Source organism: Anthonomus grandis, unplaced genomic scaffold, assembly GCF_022605725.1.
Source record: "Anthonomus grandis grandis unplaced genomic scaffold, icAntGran1.3 ctg00000580.1, whole genome shotgun sequence".
Lineage (NCBI taxonomy): Eukaryota > Metazoa > Arthropoda > Insecta > Coleoptera > Curculionidae > Anthonomus > Anthonomus grandis.
In genome coordinates, this window is record NW_026088545.1 from 2,512 (window position 1) to 14,422 (window position 11,911).

At 26.5% G+C, this 11,911-nt stretch overlaps 1 long non-coding RNA gene across 3 annotated transcripts; it reads left to right on the forward strand.

The window, feature by feature from the left end:
* The first annotated feature begins 1,002 nt into the window (after positions 1–1,002).
* Positions 1,003–10,319, forward strand: LOC126749731 (uncharacterized). Of its 3 annotated transcripts, none has more exons than XR_007665274.1 (3): positions 1,003–1,109; positions 3,348–3,648; positions 9,153–10,319. It is a non-coding gene; the product is annotated as an uncharacterized LOC126749731 (long non-coding RNA). The 3 variants fall into 3 exon arrangements; XR_007665275.1 differs by lacking the exon at positions 3,348–3,648 and adding an exon at positions 5,756–6,056; XR_007665276.1 differs by lacking the exons at positions 1,003–1,109; positions 3,348–3,648 and adding exons at positions 1,218–1,583; positions 7,433–8,808.
* Positions 10,320–11,911: the final 1,592 nt, after the last annotated feature.

Here is an 11,911-nt window from a genome sequence, read left to right on the forward strand (position 1 = left end):
CTATAATTTTTTCAATTTTGATAATTATGTGCAAGGTGCCCCTTTGCGAGGAGTACCTGGCAGTTTTTAAATGAAAGCTCTATCTTAAATAACAAAAAAGTTATGCAAATTTTCGATCTAAAAATGTACATGTTATTCGTAAAAAACCTAAATTTCAATTTTTCTCAAAAATTATAATTTTTTTAATTTTGATAATTATGTGCAAGGTGCCCCTTTGCGAGGAGTACTTGGCAGTTTTTAAATGAAAGCTCTATCTTTAATAACAAAAAAGTTATGCAAAATTTTCGATCTAAAAAAGTACATGTTAATTGTAAAAAACCGAAATTTCGATTTTTCTCAAAAACTATAATTTTTTCAATTTTGATAATTATGTGCAAGGTGCCCCTTCGCTAGGAGTACTTGACTGTTTTTAAATGAAAGCTCTATCTTTAATAGCAAAAAAGTTATGCAAAATTTTCGATCTAAAAAAGTACATGTTAATTGTAAAAAACCGAAATTTAGATTTTTTTCAAAAACTACAATTTTTTTAGTTTTTGATTATTACGTACAAGGTGCCCCTTTGCGAGAAGTACTTGGCAGTTTTTAAATGAAAGGTCTATCTTTAATAACAAAAAAGTTATGCAAAATTTTCGATCTAAAAAAGTACATGTTAATTGTAAAAAACCGAAATTTCGATTTTTCTCAAAAACTATAATTTTTTTAATTTTGATAATTATGTGCAAGGTGCCCCTTTGCGAGGACTACTTGGCAGTTTTTAAATGAAAGCTCTATCTTTAATAACAAAAAAGTTATGCAAAATTTTCGATCTAAAAAAGTACATGTTAATTGTAAAAAACCGAAATTTCGATTTTTCTCAAAAACTATAATTTTTTTAATTTTGATAATTATGTGCAAGGTGCCCCTTTGCGAGGAGTACTTGGCAGTTTTTAAATGAAAGCTCTATCTTTAATAACAAAAAAGTTATGCAAAATTTTCGATCTAAAAAAGTACATGTTAATTGTAAAAAACCGAAATTTCGATTTTTCTCAAAAACTATAATTTTTTCAATTTTGATAATTATGTGCAAGGTGCCCCTTTGCGAGAAGTACTTGGCAGTTTTTAAATGAAAGGTCTATCTTTAATAACAAAAAAGTTATGCAAAATTTTCGATCTAAAAAAGTACATGTTAATCGTAAAAAACCTAAATTTCGATTTTTCTCAAAAACTATAATTTTTTCAATTTTGATAATTATGTGCAAGGTGCCCCTTTGCGAGGAGTACTTGGCAGTTTTTAAATGAAAGCTCTATCTTTAATAACAAAAAAGTTATGCAAAATTTTCGATCTAAAAAAGTACATGTTAATTGTAAAAAACCGAAATTTCGATTTTTCTCAAAAACTATAATTTTTTCTATTTTGATAATTACGCGAAAGGTGCCCCTTCGCTAGGAGTACTTAACAGTTTTTAAATGAAAGCTCTATCTGTAATAACAAAAAAGTTATGCAAAATTTTCGATCTAAAAAAGTACATGTTAATTGTAAAAAACCGAAATTTCGATTTTTCTCAAAAACTATAATTTTTTCAATTTTGATAATTATGTGCAAGGTGTTTCTTCGCTAGGAGTACTTGACTGTTTTTAAATGAAAGCTCTATCTTTAATAACAAAAAAGGAATGCAAAATTTTCGATCTAAAAAAGTACATGTTAATTGTAAAAAACCGAAATTTCGATTTTTCTCAAAAACTATAATTTTTTTAATTTTGATAATTATGTGCAAGGTGCCCCTTCGCTAGGAGTACTTGACTGTTTTTAAATGAAAGCTCTATCTTTAATAACAAAAAAGTTATGCAAAATTTTCGATATAAAAAAGTACATGTTAATTGTAAAAAACATAAATTTCGATTTTTTTCAAAAACTATAATTTTTTAAATTTTAATAATTATGTGCAAGATGCCTCTTCGCTAGGAGTACTTAACAGTTTTTAAATGAAGGCTCTATCTTTAATAGCAAAAAAGTTATGCAAAATTTTCGATCTAAAAAAGTACATGTTAATTGTAAAAAACCGATATTTAGATTTTTTTCAAAAACTACAATTTTTTTAGTTTTTTGATTATTACGTACAAGGTGCCCCTTTGCGAGGAGTACTTGGCAGTTTTTAAATAAAAGGTCTATCTTTAATAACAAAAAATAATGCAAAATTTTCGATCTAAAAAAGTACATGTTAATTGTAAAAAACCGAAATTTCGATTTTTCTCAAAAACTATAATTTTTTCAATTTTAATAATTATGTGCAAGGTGCCCCTTCGCTAGGAGTACTTGACTGTTTTTAAATGAAAGCTCTATCTTTAATAACAAAAAAGTAATGCAAAATTTTCGATCTAAAAAAGTACATGTTAATTGTAAAAAACCGAAATTTCGATTTTTGTCAAAAACTATAATTTTTTCAATTTTGATAATTATGTGCAAGGTGCCTCTTTGCGAGGAGTACTTGGCAGTTTTTAAATGAAAGCTCTATCTTTAATAACAAAAAAGTTATGCAAAATTTTCGATCTAAAAAAGTACATGTTAATTGTAAAAAACCGAAATTTCGATTTATTTCAAAGACTACAATTTTTTCAATTTTAATAATTATGTGCAAGGTGCCCCTTTGCGAGGAGTACTTGACTGTTTTTAAATGGAAGCTCTATCTTTAATAACAAAAAAGTTATGCAAAATTTTCGATCAAAAAAAGTACATGTTAATCGTAAAAAACCGAAATTTCGATTTTTCTCAAAAACTATAATTTTTTCAATTTTAATAATTATGTGCAAGCTGCCCCTTTGCGAGGAGTACCTGGCAGTTTTTAAATGAAAGCTCTATCTTTAATAACAAAAAAGTTATGCAAAATTTTCGATCTAAAAATGTACATGTTAATCGTAAAAAACCTAAATTTCGATTTTTCTCAAAAACTATAATTTTTCCAATTTTGATAATTATGTGCAAGGTGCCCCTTTGCGAGGAGTACTTGGCAGTTTTTAAATGAAAGCTCTATCTTTAATAACAAAAAAGTTATGCAAAATTTTCGATCTAAAAAAGTACATGTTAATTGTAAAAAACCTAAATTTCGATTTATTTCAAAGACTACAATTTTTTTTGTTTTTGATTATCACGTACAAGGTGCCCCTTTGCGAGGAGTACTTGACTGTTTTTAAATGGAAGCTCTATCTTTAATAACAAAAAAGTTATGCAAAATTTTCGATCTAAAAAAGTACATGTTAATTGTAAAAAACCGAAATTTCGATTTTTCTCAAAAACTATAATTTTTTCAATTTTGATAATTACGCGAAAGGTGCCCCTTCGCTAGGAGTACTTAACAGTTTTTAAATGAAAGCTCTATCTTTAATAACAAAAAAGTTATGCAAAATTTTCGATCTAAAAAAGTACATGTTAATCGTAAAAAACCGAAATTTCGATTTTTCTCAAAAACTATAATTTTTTCAATTTTGATAATTATGTGCAAGGTGCCCCTTTACGAGGAGTACCTGGCAGTTTTTAAATGAAAGCTCTATCTTAATAACAAAAAAGTTATGCAAAATTTTCGATCTAAAAAAGTACATGTTAATCGTAAAAAACCTAAATTTCGATTTTTCTCAAAAACTATAATTTTTTTAATTTTGATAATTATGTGCAAGGTGCCCCTTTGCGAGGAGTACTTGGCAGTTTTTAAATGAAAGCTCTATCTTTAATAACAAAAAAGTTATGCAAAATTTTCGATCTAAAAAAGTACATGTTAATCGTAAAAAACCTAAATTTCGATTTTTCTCAAAAACTATAATTTTTTTAATTTTGATAATTATGTGCAAGGTGCCCCTTTGCGAGGAGTACTTGGCAGTTTTTAAATGAAAGCTCTATCTTTAATAACAAAAAAGTTATGCAAAATTTTCGATCTAAAAAAGTACATGTTAATTGTAAAAAACCGAAATTTCAATTTTTCTCAAAAACTATAATTTTTTCAATTTTGATAATTATGTGCAAGGTGTTTCTTCGCTAGGAGTACTTGACTGTTTTTAAATGAAAGCTCTATCTTTAATAACAAAAAAGGAATGCAAAATTTTCGATCTAAAAAAGTACATGTTAATTGTAAAAAACCGAAATTTCGATTTTTCTCAAAAACTATAATTTTTTTAATTTTGATAATTATGTGCAAGGTGCCCCTTCGCGAGGAGTACTTGACTGTTTTTAAATGAAAGCTCTATCTTTAATAACAAAAAAGTTATGCAAAATTTTCGATATAAAAAAGTACATGTTAATTGTAAAAAACATAAATTTCGATTTTTTTCAAAAACTATAATTTTTTAAATTTTAATAATTATGTGCAAGATGCCTCTTCGCTAGGAGTACTTAACAGTTTTTAAATGAAGGCTCTATCTTTAATAGCAAAAAAGTTATGCAAAATTTTCGATCTAAAAAAGTACATGTTAATTGTAAAAAACCGATATTTAGATTTTTTTCAAAAACTACAATTTTTTTAGTTTTTGATTATTACGTACAAGGTGCCCCTTTGCGAGGAGTACTTGGCAGTTTTTAAATAAAAGGTCTATCTTTAATAACAAAAAATAATGCAAAATTTTCGATCTAAAAAAGTACATGTTAATTGTAAAAAACCGAAATTTCGATTTTTCTCAAAAACTATAATTTTTTCAATTTTAATAATTATGTGCAAGGTGCCCCTTCGCTAGGAGTACTTGACTGTTTTTAAATGAAAGCTCTATCTTTAATAACAAAAAAGTAATGCAAAATTTTCGATCTAAAAAAGTACATGTTAATTGTAAAAAACCGAAATTTCGATTTTTGTCAAAAACTATAATTTTTTCAATTTTGATAATTATGTGCAAGGTGCCTCTTTGCGAGGAGTACTTGGCAGTTTTTAAATGAAAGCTCTATCTTTAATAACAAAAAAGTTATGCAAAATTTTCGATCTAAAAAAGTACATGTTAATTGTAAAAAACCGAAATTTCGATTTATTTCAAAGACTACAATTTTTTCAATTTTAATAATTATGTGCAAGGTGCCCCTTTGCGAGGAGTACTTGACTGTTTTTAAATGGAAGCTCTATCTTTAATAACAAAAAAGTTATGCAAAATTTTCGATCAAAAAAAGTACATGTTAATCGTAAAAAACCGAAATTTCGATTTTTCTCAAAAACTATAATTTTTTCAATTTTAATAATTATGTGCAAGCTGCCCCTTTGCGAGGAGTACCTGGCAGTTTTTAAATGAAAGCTCTATCTTTAATAACAAAAAAGTTATGCAAAATTTTCGATCTAAAAATGTACATGTTAATCGTAAAAAACCTAAATTTCGATTTTTCTCAAAAACTATAATTTTTCCAATTTTGATAATTATGTGCAAGGTGCCCCTTTGCGAGGAGTACTTGGCAGTTTTTAAATGAAAGCTCTATCTTTAATAACAAAAAAGTTATGCAAAATTTTCGATCTAAAAAAGTACATGTTAATTGTAAAAAACCTAAATTTCGATTTATTTCAAAGACTACAATTTTTTTTGTTTTTGATTATCACGTACAAGGTGCCCCTTTGCCAGGAGTACTTGACTGTTTTTAAATGGAAGCTCTATCTTTAATAACAAAAAAGTTATGCAAAATTTTCGATCTAAAAAAGTACATGTTAATTGTAAAAAACCGAAATTTCGATTTTTCTCAAAAACTATAATTTTTTCAATTTTGATAATTACGCGAAAGGTGCCCCTTCGCTAGGAGTACTTAACAGTTTTTAAATGAAAGCTCTATCTTTAATAACAAAAAAGTTATGCAAAATTTTCGATCTAAAAAAGTACATGTTAATCGTAAAAAACCGAAATTTCGATTTTTCTCAAAAACTATAATTTTTTCAATTTTGATAATTATGTGCAAGGTGCCCCTTTACGAGGAGTACCTGGCAGTTTTTAAATGAAAGCTCTATCTTAATAACAAAAAAGTTATGCAAAATTTTCGATCTAAAAAAGTACATGTTAATCGTAAAAAACCTAAATTTCGATTTTTCTCAAAAACTATAATTTTTTTAATTTTGATAATTATGTGCAAGGTGCCCCTTTGCGAGGAGTACTTGGCAGTTTTTAAATGAAAGCTCTATCTTTAATAACAAAAAAGTTATGCAAAATTTTCGATCTAAAAAAGTACATGTTAATCGTAAAAAACCTAAATTTCGATTTTTCTCAAAAACTATAATTTTTTTAATTTTGATAATTATGTGCAAGGTGCCCCTTTGCGAGGAGTACTTGGCAGTTTTTAAATGAAAGCTCTATCTTTAATAACAAAAAAGTTATGCAAAATTTTCGATCTAAAAAAGTACATGTTAATCGTAAAAAACCTAAATTTCGATTTTTCTCAAAAACTATAATTTTTTTAATTTTGATAATTATGTGCAAGGTGCCCCTTTGCGAGGAGTACTTGGCAGTTTTTAAATGAAAGCTCTATCTTTAATAACAAAAAAGTTATGCAAAATTTTCGATCTAAAAAAGTACATGTTAATTGTAAAAAACCGAAATTTCGATTTTTCTCAAAAACTATAATTTTTTCAATTTTGATAATTACGCGAAAAGTGCCCCTTCGCTAGGAGTACTTAACAGTTTTTAAATGAAAGCTCTATCTGTAATAACAAAAAAGTTATGCAAAATTTTCGATCTAAAAAAGTACATGTTAATTGTAAAAAACCGAAATTTCGATTTTTCTCAAAAACTATAATTTTTTCAATTTTAATAATTATGTGCAAGGTGCCCCTTCGCTAGGACTACTTGACTGTTTTTAAATGAAAGCTCTATCTTTAATAACAAAAAAGTTATGCAAAATTTTCGATCTAAAAAAGTACATGTTAATTGTAAAAAACCGAAATTTCGATTTTTCTCAAAAACTATAATTTTTTTAATTTTGATAATTATGTGCAAGGTGCCCCTTTGCGAGGAGTACTTGGCAGTTTTTAAATGAAAGCTCTATCTTTAATAACAAAAAAGTTATGCAAAATTTTCGATCTAAAAATGTACATGTTAATCGTAAAAAACCTAAATTTCGATTTTTCTCAAAAACTATAATTTTTTCAATTTTGATAATTATGTGCAAGGTGCCCCTTTACGAGGAGTACTTGGCAGTTTTTAAATGAAAGCTCTATCTTTAATAACAAAAAAGTTATGCAAAATTTTCGATCTAAAAAAGTACATGTTAATTGTAAAAAACCGAAATTTTGATTTTTCTCAAAAACTATAATTTTTTCTATTTTGATAATTACGCGAAAGGTGCCCCTTCGCTAGGAGTACTTAACAGTTTTTAAATGAAAGCTCTATCTGTAATAACAAAAAAGTTATGCAAAATTTTCGATCTAAAAAAGAACATGTTAATTGTAAAAAACCGAAATTTCGATTTTTCTCAAAAACTATAATTTTTTCAATTTTGATAATTATGTGCAAGGTGCCCCTTCGCTAGGAGTACTTGACTGTTTTTAAATGAAAGCTCTATTTTTAATAACAAAAAAGTAATGCAAAATTTTCGATCTAAAAAAGTACATGTTAATTGTAAAAAACCGAAATTTCGATTTTTCTCAAAAACTATAATTTTTTTAATTTTGATAATTATGTGCAAGGTGCCCCTTCGCTAGGAGTACTTGACTGTTTTTAAATGAAAGCTCTATCTTTAATAACAAAAAAGTTATGCAAAATTTTCGATATAAAAAAGTACATGTTAATTGTAAAAAACCGAAATTTTGATTTTTTTCAAAAACTATAATTTTTTAAATTTTAATAATTATGTGCAAGATGCCTTTTCGCTAGGAGTACTTAACAGTTTTTAAATGAAGGCTCTATCTTTAATAGCAAAAAAGTTATGCAAAATTTTCGATCTAAAAAAGTACATGTTAATTGTAAAAAACCGATATTTAGATTTTTTTCAAAAACTACAATTTTTTTAGTTTTTGATTATTACGTACAAGGTGCCCCTTTGCAAGGAGTACTTGGCAGTTTTTAAATAAAAGGTCTATCTTTAATAACAAAAAAGTAATGCAAAATTTTCGATCTAAAAAAGTACATGTTAATTGTAAAAAACCGAAATTTCGATTTTTCTCAAAAACTATAATTTTTTCAATTTTGATAATTACGCGAAAGGTGCCCCTTCGCTAGGAGTACTTAACAGTTTTTAAATGAAAGCTCTATCTTTAATAACAAAAAAGTTATGCAAAATTTTCGATCTAAAAAAGTACATGTTAATTGTAAAAAACCGAATTTTCGATTTTTCTCAAAAACTATAATTTTTTTAATTTTGATAATTATGTGCAAGGTGCCCCTTTGCGAGGAGTACTTGGCAGTTTTTAAATGAAAGCTCTATCTTTAATAACAAAGAAGTTATGCAAAATTTTCGATTCAAAAAAGTACATGTTAATTGTAAAAAACCAAAATTTCGATTTTTCTCAAAAACTATAATTTTTTTAATTTTAATAATTATGTGCAAGGTGCCCCTTCGCTAGGAGTACTTGACTGTTTTTAAATGAAAGCTCTATCTTTAATAACAAAAAAGTAATGCAAAATTTTCGATCTAAAAAGTACATGTTAATTGTAAAAAACCGAAATTTCGATTTTTGTCAAAAACTATAATTTTTTCAATTTTGATAATTATGTGCAAGGTGCCCCTTTGCGAGGAGTACTTGGCAGTTTTTAAATGAAAGCTCTATCTTTAATAACAAAAAAGTTATGCAAAATTTTCGATCTAAAAAAGTACATGTTAATCGTAAAAAACCTAAATTTCGATTTTTCTCAAAAACTATAATTTTTTTAATTTTGATAATTATGTGCAAGGTGCCCCTTTGCGAGGAGTACTTGGCAGTTTTTAAATGAAAGCTCTATCTTTAATAACAAAAAAGTTATGCAAAATTTTCGATCTAAAAAAGTACATGTTAATCGTAAAAAACCTAAATTTCGATTTTTCTCAAAAACTATAATTTTTTTAATTTTGATAATTATATGCAAGGTGCCCCTTTGCGAGGAGTACTTGGCAGTTTTTAAATGAAAGCTCTATCTTTAATAACAAAAAAGTTATGCAAAATTTTCGATCTAAAAAAGTACATGTTAATCGTAAAAAACCTAAATTTCGATTTTTCTCAAAAACTATAATTTTTTTAATTTTGATAAGTATGTGCAAGGTGCCCCTTTGCGAGGAGTACTTGGCAGTTTTTAAATGAAAGCTCTATCTTTAATAACAAAAAAGTTATGCAAAATTTTCGATCTAAAAAAGTACATGTTAATTGTAAAAAACCGAAATTTCGATTTTTCTCAAAAACTATAATTTTTTCAATTTTGATAATTACGCGAAAAGTGCCCCTTCGCTAGGAGTACTTAACAGTTTTTAAATGAAAGCTCTATCTGTAATAACAAAAAAGTTATGCAAAATTTTCGATCTAAAAAAGTACATGTTAATTGTAAAAAACCGAAATTTCGATTTTTCTCAAAAACTATAATTTTTTCAATTTTGATAATTATGTGCAAGGTGCCCCTTCGCTAGGAGTACTTGACTGTTTTTAAATGAAAGCTCTATCTTTAATAACAAAAAAGTAATGCAAAATTTTCGATCTAAAAAAGTACATGTTAATTGTAAAAAACCGAAATTTCGATTTTTCTCAAAAACTATAATTTTTTCAATTTTAATAATTATGTGCAAGGTGCCCCTTCGCTAGGACTACTTGACTGTTTTTAAATGAAAGCTCTATCTTTAATAACAAAAAAGTTATGCAAAATTTTCGATCTAAAAAAGTACATGTTAATTGTAAAAAACCGAAATTTCGATTTTTCTCAAAAACTATAATTTTTTTAATTTTGATAATTATGTGCAAGGTGCCCCTTTGCGAGGAGTACTTGGCAGTTTTTAAATGAAAGCTCTATCTTTAATAACAAAAAAGTTATGCAAAATTTTCGATCTAAAAATGTACATGTTAATCGTAAAAAACCTAAATTTCGATTTTTCTCAAAAACTATAATTTTTTCAATTTTGATAATTATGTGCAAGGTGCCCCTTTACGAGGAGTACTTGGCAGTTTTTAAATGAAAGCTCTATCTTTAATAACAAAAAAGTTATGCAAAATTTTCGATCTAAAAAAGTACATGTTAATTGTAAAAAACCGAAATTTTGATTTTTCTCAAAAACTATAATTTTTTCTATTTTGATAATTACGCGAAAGGTGCCCCTTCGCTAGGAGTACTTAACAGTTTTTAAATGAAAGCTCTATCTGTAATAACAAAAAAGTTATGCAAAATTTTCGATCTAAAAAAGAACATGTTAATTGTAAAAAACCGAAATTTCGATTTTTCTCAAAAACTATAATTTTTTCAATTTTGATAATTATGTGCAAGGTGCCCCTTCGCTAGGAGTACTTGACTGTTTTTAAATGAAAGCTCTATTTTTAATAACAAAAAAGTAATGCAAAATTTTCGATCTAAAAAAGTACATGTTAATTGTAAAAAACCGAAATTTCGATTTTTCTCAAAAACTATAATTTTTTTAATTTTGATAATTATGTGCAAGGTGCCCCTTCGCTAGGAGTACTTGACTGTTTTTAAATGAAAGCTCTATCTTTAATAACAAAAAAGTTATGCAAAATTTTCGATATAAAAAAGTACATGTTAATTGTAAAAAACCGAAATTTTGATTTTTTTCAAAAACTATAATTTTTTAAATTTTAATAATTATGTGCAAGATGCCTTTTCGCTAGGAGTACTTAACAGTTTTTAAATGAAGGCTCTATCTTTAATAGCAAAAAAGTTATGCAAAATTTTCGATCTAAAAAAGTACATGTTAATTGTAAAAAACCGATATTTAGATTTTTTTCAAAAACTACAATTTTTTTAGTTTTTGATTATTACGTACAAGGTGCCCCTTTGCAAGGAGTACTTGGCAGTTTTTAAATAAAAGGTCTATCTTTAATAACAAAAAAGTAATGCAAAATTTTCGATCTAAAAAAGTACATGTTAATTGTAAAAAACCGAAATTTCGATTTTTCTCAAAAACTATAATTTTTTCAATTTTGATAATTACGCGAAAGGTGCCCCTTCGCTAGGAGTACTTAACAGTTTTTAAATGAAAGCTCTATCTTTAATAACAAAAAAGTTATGCAAAATTTTCGATCTAAAAAAGTACATGTTAATTGTAAAAAACCGAATTTTCGATTTTTCTCAAAAACTATAATTTTTTTAATTTTGATAATTATGTGCAAGGTGCCCCTTTGCGAGGAGTACTTGGCAGTTTTTAAATGAAAGCTCTATCTTTAATAACAAAGAAGTTATGCAAAATTTTCGATTCAAAAAAGTACATGTTAATTGTAAAAAACCAAAATTTCGATTTTTCTCAAAAACTATAATTTTTTTAATTTTAATAATTATGTGCAAGGTGCCCCTTCGCTAGGAGTACTTGACTGTTTTTAAATGAAAGCTCTATCTTTAATAACAAAAAAGTAATGCAAAATTTTCGATCTAAAAAGTACATGTTAATTGTAAAAAACCGAAATTTCGATTTTTGTCAAAAACTATAATTTTTTCAATTTTGATAATTATGTGCAAGGTGCCCCTTTGCGAGGAGTACTTGGCAGTTTTTAAATGAAAGCTCTATCTTTAATAACAAAAAAGTTATGCAAAATTTTCGATCTAAAAAAGTACATGTTAATCGTAAAAAACCTAAATTTCGATTTTTCTCAAAAACTATAATTTTTTTAATTTTGATAATTATGTGCAAGGTGCCCCTTTGCGAGGAGTACTTGGCAGTTTTTAAATGAAAGCTCTATCTTTAATAACAAAAAAGTTATGCAAAATTTTCGATCTAAAAAAGTACATGTTAATCGTAAAAAACCTAAATTTCGATTTTTCTCAAAAACTATAATTTTTTTAATTTTGATAATTATGTGCAAGGTGCCCC